This window comes from Eupeodes corollae, chromosome 2 (genome assembly GCF_945859685.1).
Source record: "Eupeodes corollae chromosome 2, idEupCoro1.1, whole genome shotgun sequence".
NCBI lineage: Eukaryota > Metazoa > Arthropoda > Insecta > Diptera > Syrphidae > Eupeodes > Eupeodes corollae.
Window position 1 is genome coordinate 100,312,057 of NC_079148.1, and position 13,959 is coordinate 100,326,015.

Here is a 13,959-nt window from a genome sequence, read left to right on the forward strand (position 1 = left end):
GAGAGGTAAATATCATAACAAGGAAAAAAAGAAAGAACATAGGAAAACGCGGTTTGAAAAGGATGCGCGGCGACGGCGACGATGATAGACACTGCAGGTTTTGCAATCTAATAGGATTACCAGGACTCTCTCAAACTATATAGCACTTTCGTACTTGACTGCGGAAGCAAATATAAAGCCCCCAGATGGACGATATACTATAAACCTACATAGAAAGTGGATAAAGAGGATGAAACAAACTAAATTCAAAAAAAAAGGAAGGAAAAGGAAACCAGCAGAAGTTTCTGTGCTAGCCCTGGCATAGGTTAGGTATTTGGTTATGTGTTTTTTTTTGTTGGTCGATGCCAAAAGGATAAGAAACAGTTCTTTTTTTATTTCAATTTTATTTTTATGATCTGAGAATTATAAATGAAGTGATATAGTTTTAGGGTGACCAGACCAGTTGCGTAAATTAAATTTTGTGCACAAGAAAAACAACAACATTTCGAGTTACAGGTCTTCCCTTGGCCTTATTTGTCATTAGAGACAAAAGTTTTACAACTTTTTACTTTATTTTTTGTATAACATCAGGCAAAAACTGAAACACCTTTTTTTAAGGCACTAAAGAGATTCAAGATCTCAATGAAGAAAGTCGTTAGCGATGCGTAGACGAACCCTTATCGATATATTGGTCAAATGAAGACAACTGAAACTATCAATAGCAAAATGTTTTCAAATTATGGAAAATGATTTCTTGGACTTTGTTGGCATCAAAAGCTATCGATTGATATCATGTTTTGTAGCTGCTTTCTTGAGATGTCTACTTCACAACTCTCGATGCACAAAAAGATTAAGTCGTTTATTTTTTTGCAACGAGACAAGGATCAAATGTTCCTTTCCGAAATGGTCACCATTGCCGCCTAGTGTTTAATATATTTTTTTTTTTGAAGTTCTGGCTGAGAGATAAACCTTGTTCGAATATTCACCTATATATTATATGTAGTAGGTAGATGCTAGGTATTTGCAAAAGTGATATTGAGGATGTTACATACAAACGAATTGAAAAGAAAAATATACAACTTAAAAGTTGAAAATAAAATAACTTTAATTTAACGTGTGTGTGTGTGTGTTGTAGTTTGTATGATTTTCAGGGCGGATCCTTATATTACGAACGGTGTTTTTTTTTCTTGATAATGGCTAAAGTTTTATTGATTTTTCTTTCCGCAATTTTATGGGTGAAAAATTGAAGGGAGCTTTGGTTAAGGATTAAAGATAAATGGGAAAGTATCGGTGGATACTTCGTTTTTTGATTGGTATTTTCGAATGATAACGATAGTTTGCAGGAGTTGAGTGTATATCTTCTTTGTCAGATTTATGTCTGTTTATTTTTTTTTTTCTTTAATCTTGTGCGATACGGTTATAAAAAAAGACGGTACAGATTGAAGTTATTATGGGCAATATTTAAAGAGCAAGTAGCTATAAATTTATAACAACGAAGTGAGAAGTTCAAATGGATTAAACTTTGTTTTTCTTTTAAAAAAAAGTGTGTCTACGTTTTGCACAGTAGTCGACTCGTTGACAGAGCAGTTAGTGGAAAGTTGAGAGATTAAACAAAATTATTTTAAGACCTTTTTTTCACAATAAAAGAATCTTGTATGCCAATTAGATTAGTTTTCTTTTAAGTTGGATACAAATTTTTCAAATTATCATCTTCTTTTTTAGACTTGGGAAAAAAGTCTACGGGTGTTAAATTACATAATTTCAATTGTGATTACCTCTTTGGTAAATAACACTATTTGAAAAAATGACTATTGTTTCGTTTCACATTAATTTCTTCCACTAAGGACCATACTAAAAACATTAATTATAACTTGTTAGCGTAATTCACTTACTGTTGTACTAGAAATAAATGTCTTATTACGCAACCAGTCTAAAAAAATCGCATCAAATAGTTACACGTTAAGAAAGGAGAGGCTTTTTTCAAGACTTATATGCGAAACTCTGCTTTTTAGAGTAGCTTTTGATGTTCAATCGGACTTCATCACTTAAGATGATTTTTCGATGAACATTAATAGAATAGACAACACGTTGCTTCAAAGCCTTAAAACTTACCGAAATCTTTGTGACTGATTCCAAAAATCAAAGCAGCAGTATTCTTAATATTCAATATTCTAAGTTCTCCTTGAACGTAGTACACGCGGTTAAGTTTCTTCACGTTACCAACTAGTGTCAGTAGCATAAATTTGTCGAACAGTTTCGTGGAGTATTTTTTCTTGTTAACTCCCATAGGAATAAGTTATTGTAATCAGTCCGATTTGAGAGGTCTTGGGTTCGATCCCTGCCTTTGCCATCGAAAATCTTTTCACGGGTACTGCCACTGCCTCTTACGAGGAATTGACAAATTCTCCAAGAGTAACTCTTTTCATGAAAAAGTTCTTTCTCAAATTAGCATATATTAGCGGATTCAGCATATAAACTGTAGGTCCCCTGCATTCCTGAAAACATTACTCGCCACCCAATTCATTTAAAAGTTCGACTCAAAAATAAATATATTGGCTTCATCTTATAGAAAATATTGTTTTCGAAGTTCAGTAAATGTTTATAAAATACCTACAGTCAGAAAAATCTGTAAAAATTGATGTTCGATTCCCGATATCTCGTGAACTAGAGAAGGTATTGACTTCAAAATAATTTCATTATGTCCTAAAATTTTGTTGCTAACGAAAGGTAATGGTTGAAAAGTTCCCACACGTAAAATATAATTTAACTTTACTAACGTGTTGGTTAAAGGTTCAGGTATGCAAGCCCCTGCAATAGATTCTATTAATATTTTCAAGGATTCGCTTCTCATTTTGTGTTCACATAAGTTTAACCTTCTCTACTTTATGCATTTTTCGTTCGTTAATTAGTTTTATCTTTTACTATTATGCAGGAAAAAAAAACTTCCCACAGCAACATTTTATATGCATAGAGAAGTTAGCGAATCAAAAACATTAATCTTTGCTTTGGTATCATCCTTTTTAATTCTTCTATCATCTTCATTTTAAGAACTCTACAAGCACATAATCCTTGAGCATTTACAAACGTCAACACAGCCGAGGTAAACATAATCAACTCTTGCAGCAGCATCACAGTCAACAACAACAAAAAAACATCCTTCTATCATCATCCTCATAGCTTTTTCATCCTTTTTTTGTGAGATTATCCAACATTTATTACCTAACGTTGCAGCAATCAAATTACGTCACGTTCTTTAGTTGGAAACAAGGCAACCCATATAACCTACTCAGTGTCAGTGCCCACTAGAAAAAGCAACTCCAACATCCATCCTTTGAAAACAAAATAAAATTCAGCACAACAAGAAAAAGAAATATAAAAATGGCCGTTGCTTAAAAAAGAAAAAAAAAAACCTTCATCCACTATGAATGAAAATATTATTTGGTTGTAATTTACAAGTGCACACACGTGTATGTCATCCTTTTAGTTCCGTTGCCACTGCCAGTCGCCGTAGAAGCCACCACCACATACGCAACTCAATCTCTTGGTAGTTTGGTACCTCGCTCGTGGTACTAGTGGTTCAGCTTGTTCACAATTTTTCACTTCCGTTTCCTCTCCGAGGATTAAAAAAGCTTTTAAATTCATTAAGCAATAAATCGATCGAGAATTCTCCCGATAACCATACATATTAACTCACGGATCTTTCAGAATTTCCAGTGATGGGAATTGAAAAATATAAACCTATGGTTGATATTCCAATAAATCTTTATCCATGAAAATGAGAAAAAAAAAAAAGATTTAAGGATATTTTTGTATATCCTTTTTTCTCTTGAGCATTATGATGATAATTTTTTATTTATTTCCTTGGATGTTGGTCTGTGAACTTCTTATGTGGTATCTTTTTTCGTAAATGTTTTTACTTTCTTATATACTAGGTATATATACCCTTGCAGGATTAGCAATGGAATGAGAAGGTATAAGCTTGAGCGTGGGCGTTGAGTGATAGCTACTACTTATATAGTTTGACCTTAATTCATAAGCCAGAATAAGATAGATTTTTTCTTTGTCCTCAGCTCGAGCTTTGAAGGTGAAGATAAGCAGGTCAGTTATTGTTGTACGGGGTTGAGACTAGACAAGACGATAATGATAAGCCGATTAGTTCAAAACAAAGTCTAACTTTAATCTTACCAACAGGAAGCGAAAAACTATGTATATAGCATCTATTTTTATCCTAAGTTTTATTTTTTCTATCTTGTGTTGAAAGGAAAACTTTTTGCGAAGCATCGAGACAGAATTTTAAATTTTAACCAACGTTCTAGATGACACTGATGTTTATGAGTTTTTACATAGTCAAGTTACAAGACTTGATGAAGACTACTCTTAAAATTAATTGGACTTTCAGCCAGCTTATTAATTTTGTTTTAATTTAATTTACTATTCATTTTTAAATCAATTGCATAATCATATTCATTTAAATCAATGCAGGCATTAGTAATTGGAATACGCTAAGCAAAACTTGTACTAAGATATGGAACAAAAAATATTCACAACAGCACCGGACAATCAAGAATTAAGGACATCATAAGCAAATATTAATACATTTAATTTTTTTCTCAGAACGAGAGGTCTTAGATCGATAAGAACACATTTGCTTTCAAAACATGGAAAATCTAATGGATCCAAAAGTCTTGCACAAGCCAAACTTAGTAAATCTTCTTTGGTTTTTTCTATACGAGGGTACTTAACTGGGTATAAGGATTCAATATAACACTTCAATACTCCAGCAAAGGTCTTACAATAAAAGAATTTAAAGTGTATAAGACCCTCGAAAGATTTTGACTTTTAAATTATTAAACCGAATATCGAGTTTGCTATATTTATATTTATAAAACTGAAATCAAGCAAAAGAGGAAATCTTGTTACCGTTTGGCTTCGAAACAAGTTATGCAGTTTTTTTTTTTTAAAGAAAGAGAATATCAGGGAGCTGTTTTAGGCATAAATAAAGTCCGATAAAGTTAGTCAATAATTTGTTATCTTTGTACATAAAATCTAAATATCACTGAATCACTGATCTCATATTTCGATAGGAAATATGAATACCAAATGCAATTTCTGTCGTGCATTCAAATAAAGAACCACCAGGTTACTGCTGTTCAGGAGGAATGATGTCAGACTTTGGTATGGAAACTCCTAAACGGATCGAAGAACGTGATAGACAATTTCTTCATTACAAACGTAAATGATACCAACCAACTTTCGATTTTCGGTCAAGAAAATGAACAAAAATTAACCGACGACCAGCGACTTGCGTACAACACTATAATCGACAACGTTATGCAGAACAGTGGTAAATGTTCTTTCTTGGCGGGACCGGAAAAACTTTATTGATCAATCTTTTGCTTGCTTAATTTAGAATGCAAGGAAAAATTCGATTAGCAGTTGCATCATCTGGGATTTCTGCAACATTACTATAGAATGAAAAAAACCGATCACGCAACTTTCAAATTACCTTTAGATTTGCAATGCCAAGAGCGTCCATTTTGTAGTATCTCGAAACAAAGCTCACTAGCTAAACTGCTTAAAGAAACTACGTTTATATTGTGTGGGAGGTACAAAAAGTGATGAAGTAAATGCTTGCCTGAAATCGTCGTTTCTGTGGGCTTCTGTCAAAATTTTAAGGTTGATCAGAAATATGCGCGTACATTTGAGTGGTGATAATAATGCAGCACAATTTTCAAGAACTCTTTGGGGTATAGGAATATTTTAAATAATGATGGTGAAGTACTAATAGAACCAACATTTGCAACTAGCGTCACTCGACAAGACGAATTAATAGCTAATGTTTACCCGCAGGTCCCCCAAATTTCAGAGAAGACGGATGATTGGTTACGCGAACGAGTGATTTTAGCACCTAAAAACGATTCTGTTGCAAGCATAAATAATAAAACTCTTTTAATGTTTCAAGTCCATCAATAAACCTATTTTTCCATTGATAATCTGACTGATCAAGCTAATGCTATTGATGTTCAAATTGAATTTTTCGAATTATTTGAATACATGAGGACTTCCTCCGCATAAACTGGACTTGAAAACTGGGGCTCCCATAGTACTTATGGGGAATTTAAAATTCTTTCCGGCTCAGCCCAAGGTCAAGTCGTTTTCATTAACAGGATACCAATGACTACTAACGAATACCCGTTTGAATTTAAACGAGTACAATTTCCTATAAAGCTTTGTTTTGCTATGTCTATTAATAAGGCACAATGACAGACACTGAAGGTTGCAGGCCTTGACATCACAAAGCCCTGTTTTACCCAAGGACAATTTTATGTTGCTTACTTCCGTGTCAGCTCTGCAAAATATTTATATGTGTATGCGCCTGACCAAAGAAGAAAAAATATTGTTTACAAAGAAGTACTATAACCGTAATAGGAATATGTACAGAGATAATATATAAATTAATAAAGGTACAATATAAGAAAATAGTAGTTTTTTCATTCTCATTTTTGTATATAAAATAGTTGAATACCTCCCGCGTAATCCAGCCAGTAAATTATATTATTAATGTGAAGCGAAAAACGTGTCTTTCAGCTTGAAAATCACTCAGCGATTCATCTGGTAATCTTTATTTTGTAAAAACGTAAAGGATTTCCTACTTAAGAATAAGTCATAACACTACATTTGTTATTGGTAAAAAAGAGTCCATTCAACTTACAATATTGAAGAATTGCATTGAGATCTACTTGGAGATTATTCGCACCTGTTAATAACCTTAAGATCATCAGCCTATAAAAGGCATCTTGAAAAAGATAGAAGACTTGAAAATTCATTTATAAAAATAATTAACAGTAACGGTCCAAGGTGACTACCTGCTTTTGAAGTCCTTGAAGCAGTAGCTGAGAGCATACTTTAATAGGTATCACAGGTATGGGGATTCATAAATACAATTCGGTGAAAAACTCCTTAAGCACTTTATAAAAAGAATATTTCAACTGTCGAAAAATACGCTGAACTAAAATATAATGCTTAAAACGGGTTTCTCTCCTTTGTTTATAAAAACATTAAAGTTACGTACTTCTTGCTTAAAGTTTTTAAAATGAAGAATTCACTGGTCGTCAAAAGAGTGGCGATAAAACCGATACAAATCAAAACGGTTTGTATCAAGAGTGGCAAGAATTTGCTGAATAAGTCCAATTAATTTTAATTTGCAAATTTATCAATCGCTAAAAACATCTTGTATAAAGTCATTTTAAAGGTTGATGAGAAATGTAGACCTGAATATATTACTGAATCGTCTAATTCCTTATACAGAAAAACTTTTTTAATGGTTTTAATAATGTTCGCGTGATTTCTATGATGGTCAGACTACGTAGTGAACTAATAGATTTAATTAACATTCCTAGAGTCTAATATGCGAAACGTATCAGAAAGAGTGGATATTGTCCACTTCTTGGGAAAATGCCCCATTTTCAGAGATATCAGAAGTAATGTCTTTAGAAAAGACCTTCTATCGGCAGATCAAGTTATAAGTTTATTGATTGACATGAATGTTGTCACTTTTTACTAGTTTGTTTGCAACAACGAACTTTACGAAAAACGTTGATTTCAGAATTAAAATATTCGCTAATAACAATTTTTTTGTCTAACCATGTTTCGGTCAGGGAAGCAGTAAAAAATTCATGAGACTTTGCTGTCATACCTTCAGCATTATTATAATAAATAGTTAAGTAGTTGGTGGTTTCAGAAGCAGACAAAATTCTGTCTATGTTTTTTCGAGCACAAGTTTGTTGTTTCGTAAAAAGTTTTAAAATGGCTCAAAAAATTGATATTGAGCATAATTTATTTACTATTTATGGCCACTCAATATGTCGGTATAATGTCGAAAAAGTAATGGAAAACAAATTTTGCATGGTCAAAAGAAACCGCCATTTGTTTGAGGTTGTATTTGAAAGCTAGGCTGACAGATGTTGTTCTGATTTTTCATGTCAGTAGCTATGAAAGTCAGAAACGTTCACAAATAAGTTTAAAGGATATTTAAAAGTAAAAAATAATTTATTTCGCATTTTGTATAAGATATTGTTCATGGTTTCTTTATAGGTCACAGATGGCTTTGATGATATTGGCTTAATTGTTTGAATCGGTTTCGATTTTTGACTTAACATCAAAACATCATTAACATTAACATCACTTAACAAAGATTTCCCAAAAGAAATTTCAACAGTGCTAACAAAATTTAGGAGTTTGCATGAAGAGCAATTCTGCTCCAACCATAAAGGACGTCAAAATCTATGTCTTGAATTTCAGCAATCGTTCAAAAGTTGAGTTGATTGGACCTTGTAAGCGAATGTTCAGAAATCTACTCAGACTAGTGCGAGAAATGTTGAGCGTTGTTAAGATCGATGGCAATTTAATGTTCGTGAATTGAGTCTTACAATTTTGGATACAGTAGCCACAGTCTTGTGGGGGAACCATGATTGCTGTCCACTAGCATGAAAGTCTCAAGAACTTGGGTACATGAGGCAAAGTGGGTGCTTCATTTTCGCGAAAACTACATTATGAATGCGTTTAAGTTTTCAATATTGGTAAATGGATTTATGGCGCTTATAATAATTAAAGCGGAAAATACCTGTTAGTGTCAAAAAGAATCTAATATTTAAAAAGAAACCACTTAAGTGTTTACCCTCCATTAATTATTTGTAAATGCTCCCTATTTGTGAATCAAAGGGAAAATGCTTCTTTCACCCAACACTTTGACATTGACATTTTAATGATTGCTTAAAGTTGCGTTCACATTTAAAGTACGAAGTTACCAATACTCCATATTGGAAAACCTTTTATGTGATTATCTACCGTGTTTATATGTAAATGACTCACACTTTCCAATTTTCCTTAATTGCATCGAACTTTTTAAGTACCCTTTTCAAAACATTCTATTTTATTTTTATTCAATTCAAAGAATATTATTGAACTCAAGGGGTTTTCAATGTTAAAGGAAAGAAAAAATTTGCATTTTAAGCCAAATATTATATTTAAATTTCTTAACAAGCATTTTATTTCTTTTATAATAGAAGTTTTTCTTTTGTCAATTTTGTCTTTCCTCATGACCTAGTTCCTGGAAATTTAACAACAAAGCTGTTTGTGTATATAAATATTTCACCCATTAAGCCGAAGCCCTGTTCATTTACAAATTTTATTTCTACAGGAAAGAGGAAAGTGTCCTGGCATAAAATAAACTGGTTATTTATTAAACAAAACACAAACAAAAACAAAAACAAAAAATAAAACCTTAGGTACCCTATATGTAAAGAAAATAATAGGGATCTAAATCATTGTTTCCATAGGTATCACTCCCAAAAAAACAGCTTTTTGGAAGCTTTCAGAAAATGCGAGGGAGGAAAAGAGCATAGTGTATACGAATATAACCTCGTTTGCTCTTGGAAAATGTTGTTGATGGTGACTTATGAAATACCTACTAGGAATATAACAATAGAGAATAAGTAAACACGTTCCGTTTGTTTGTGTTTATATCCCTACATAATCTGTCTTGTAAATTTATGGCGACAATAATTGTGGACAACAAGACAAGTTGGATTCGAAGCGCCAGGAATACAGGATACTTCTCTACTTGTAGTCATAGCACCACCGAATGGCCAAGTAGAATTACACAAATGAAAATCCTTTTAAATCCGATTGTGTAGTATTTAATGCAATAAATTCCTTAGTTGTTGTATTCATATTTTTACAAGAAGGACATTCACACAAAGGAGGGAGTTTTTTGTTTTTGTCTTGTAGGTTGTTGTGAAGTTTGGTTCCATTGATAGGACTAAGCTAAGTGACTTCGTTAAATATAGACCAAAACAATTCTTTATCTTTTTCAAGAAAAAAAAAACCACTTAAACAAAGCATAGTTTTGTAGTTTGAAGGTATTTTTAATGGAATTCCTTGTTTACGCTTTTGTATATATAGTTTGGCAGGATTCCTTTCTTATGGTAATTCCCGTAATTTATTCTATCAATCTCGGAAAATTTTATATAAAAGCGGTTTCGTGTATCTTTATGCATGTCTTTATCTATTGTAGTCTTAATTAATTCAATTAGCAATTGCTGACAGCGCACTCTTTCATAATACACAAAAGGATCATCCTTCGTACCCTCTTGTTTTTTTTTTCTAGATGGATGTATGAGTATCCACAGTGTACACATTGGCATTAATTAACTGTTGAATACTTTTTGGAGAAAAGTTTTTATTTCTTGCTTCATCATACTCGTATACGAAAGGAGGAGGAGAAGGCATACTTTTTTCAGTATTGTTTTGAGCTCCGAATAAGGATTAATTGAAATCCAAAACAAAAATCCTTTTTAAGCCCTCAAAGTTTTATATTTTTTTTCTTTGTCATTGTTGTCTCCTTCGGATCAAAATTGTGTGCGGTTAGTAAGAAATTAGCATGGAAAATGTCCTTGTTTCGATTCAATTTTGTTTTTCCTCATGCCACCACATCCCAACCAAACACTAAATGGTTTCTTTTTTTCTGTTTGCATGAAATTTAAATAATCCTTCAAGACAGTTGTTTATTCGTTGTTAGGAACTTGAGAGATGAGAGATTCTGGATGCTTTTGTTAATCCTTTTCTCAAGAGTAGAACGAGGACACTGTGAGAAGACTTTGCTATGCAGAGTATAGATGGTGGTGTGCAAAACAGCGCCTAATAAAAGAGTTCTTTGCGGATAAAATATATTTTTTATTTCTTTTATTCATAACTAAAGGATTAGGTGAAGAAAAAAAATATAAAATAATGAGGAATGTCAAGGATATTGGATTATTGTTGTAGAAAGTTCAATTCATCAAGTCAGATGATGATATTAATACAGAAAGACGATACAATGATGGTTTTATCAGTATAACGCACAGAAAAGGTAGATCAGGTTAGTTCAACTTCACGACAAAAGAAAATATAGTTTTTGTCTTTGTAAAAGATGGATTTTTTGTTTTTCAAAATATACACATATGTGTATGCAAATTCTATGAAAAGTCTTCCATACTTGAGAAATGAAAGAATTTATTGTTTTATTTTCTTTTCGATTCTTTTTTGACTGGATTATTGACGACTGCCATGGGGGTTCAAACGAGAGTGGTAGAATTCAAAAGACACCCCTTTTTAAGCTTATTGTGGATCTTATCTCATGTATACAAAATGTACTTTTCTACCCTGCATAAAATTGTTCAATCACAACGAAGAGGTGTAGATGTAGAACTTGAGGGTATGCATAAGTTAATGCACGTTATCGAAAACATTCAACAGCAAATTGTATAATTATATTTGTATCGAGAGGCGAGGTAGTAAAACTTGGCCAAAACTAAATTCAAGTTCTATTTGTTAAGCAAGGAAAGTTAGGAAATATGTACATATTTAAAACTTTAGGCAGCATTGAAATACAAATATTTTGACTTTGAAATGTTGCTTAAAAAGTCAAAATATATATTAAAAGCGGGAATTTGGAAAAATCGAAAATGGAATTCTAAAAGAATTTTGCGGAAAATGTCATAAATTTGAATCATTTTTAAGAAAATTTTGCATTTTACCACATGTTTTGATGGTTTGGACGATGTAAAGAGGGAAAATGCGTTGTGAAGCGGTGTTGTGCAATCAATTTTAGTTCCCTATAGATGGTTTCATAATTTCACATGTGTCATTTTCGTATTGCCATTTTCTATTGAGAAAGTGTTATATTTTCTATACTGAAATGCAAAGCAATTTTGATTATTTTAACACTGATTTCCATATTAAAATCGTAAATAATGCTCAAGATTCGAGCATTACGATCATTGAAATCAATTCGATATCTATATGTAATATGTATATCAATTCAATCATTTCTTCAAAATTTGCTGTAGGATTTCGTTGCAAAATATTCATTCATTATGAGCGAAAATTTATAAATGTTAGATGTGCGATTAGTACCCGTGGCATGATGGTAAGTGCGTTGGATTGTCATGCGAGAGGTCTTGGGTTCGATCCCTGCCTGTGCCACCTAAAGTTGTATTCACCGGTACCGCCTCTTGCGACAAATTCTCCAAGAGTAATTCTTGTCATGAAAAAGTGCTTTCTCAAATAAGCCGTTCGGATTCAACATATAAACTGTAGGTCCCCTCCGTTCCTCACAAATATTTCTCGCACACAGGAACCTTCCAGAAAACCTTCATTTTACCAGGAAAAATACTTTTTACTAGGACGCTGGCAACATTTACAAACAAATTTTCTGTCAAAAATTTTACCAGGAAACTAGATTTCTGATAAATAAAAATAGATTGATTTTTACAATGAAATCTGGAGTTATTCACCCCAAAATTTGGACAAGTTTTTTTGTTGGTATTTTCTACTAGATTTTGTTTACCAGGAAAATTTTTTGAGTGATACTCAGCACATAAATCTACAGAGTAGAGACACAGCACCTTTAGCAACTAAAACTATTTAAGGTTATAACAACACAAGACGTTAATACAAGACAGAAGGAGAGAGGAGAAAACAAAGAACAACAGACAGAAAGAACACATGACAATAGCACGCTATAGGTTTCGAGACGATCCCCCATATGTCTAACTAACCACGCTCACTGATGCTTGATTTCGGTGATCGATGGGAACCGAAGATTTATCAGTATAGTTTTTAATATTTTAATATTCACAGGGAAAATAATTACCCGGGAGACTTGTTCTCCCGAGAGTAAAATTCTTCTATTCCGAATTCCCTGGGAGACAATTTTTCGCTTCGAACTTTGACACAAGCAAGTAGGTGTACAAAAGTTTCAGAAGTTGTTAGATATCCTTGAGGGACAGTTCGAACCCTCTGGAGTTGCCTCAATGGTTGTGAGTAAATTCACAAAGATTTATTCTAAATTTGTTTTTCTAGTTTCATTAAACAACTTGATTCTTAGGTTTCAAAAGTATTATAAAGTTAACAAGGTTGTCTTCAAGTATTTGCTGGATATTCTTTCCAGGTCCTGTGATCCAGCTAAAAAAAGTTTTGCGATTCCACCAATAACGAAATTCAGTACTTGTTTGCGTTTCTTCGCTGAAGACTACAATGTTAGACTGGCCCAAACTAGTTTTAGCAAAGTGCTTACCGTAGTCTTAAACGTTTTTGAGGAGCAACTATGTCCAGAATGAGTTTTTCTTTTTTTATGTTTAGCATTTCTTTATTCAAATCCAAAATTTTGTCAAGTGAACGGTGTATTTTTGTAGTGCTCCGACGAATTTTGTTCGCTTCTTCAACAACACCCTTGACAGCCTCACACAGCTCCTTTTGTACTCCGAAGTTGTCTTATACTCCTCCGCCTAAATCCTTTAATATTTCACATAATTCCTTTTCGGTTATTAATTATTTTTCAAAAGCTTCAGAGGCAGTATTTTTGTGGGCACTTGTACTTGCTCTTCAGCAAGCAATTCAGTTGGGGATGGAGAGGAAATGGCCACTTTTTTTGCTGGCTCTAAATGTTATTTATTCGATTTCCTTTTCCTTGCATCCAGCCTAAACATTGTTGCAGGAAAACCTTCTACGGACTCTTTCATTCCAATCCAAACAAAGATGACCTGTTCGTAGTCCGAAGAAGGTTGCTCGTTATTTGTTCCACCACCAGACCAATTCCTTGGCTTTAGGTTCGCAGCCGCAGAAAAAAATCTACTGAGTTTTTGTTTAAATGTTTACTTTTTTAAATTCCGTTAGTGTTTTTTTGGTAGTCCACACGAATTCAGTTCATTTTCCACCATTTGCCAAAACAATGCCATTTCCTCCTTTGTTTTTTTGTGGAAGCCACACGCAATATCGCGTTGAGCCTCCATCAAATTCAAAAGCATTTGAAGCTGATCCTTGTTTGTTGTTTTTGAACTTAACATTTTTGAAATGGTATCAATTATTATTGAAAAAAAAAAGAAAAACTTACATTTATTTTCGTAACTCTCCAGCTCAAGTGTCGGGAACAAACTAGCC

At 33.0% G+C, this 13,959-nt stretch overlaps 1 protein-coding gene across 10 annotated transcripts in view; it reads right to left on the bottom strand.

Moving 5' to 3' along the window:
• LOC129945868 (cyclin-dependent kinase 14) overlaps positions 1–13,959 on the bottom strand; it is a 446,135-nt gene that overhangs the window by 24,951 nt on the left and 407,225 nt on the right. The gene's annotated exons all lie outside the window — the stretch shown is intronic.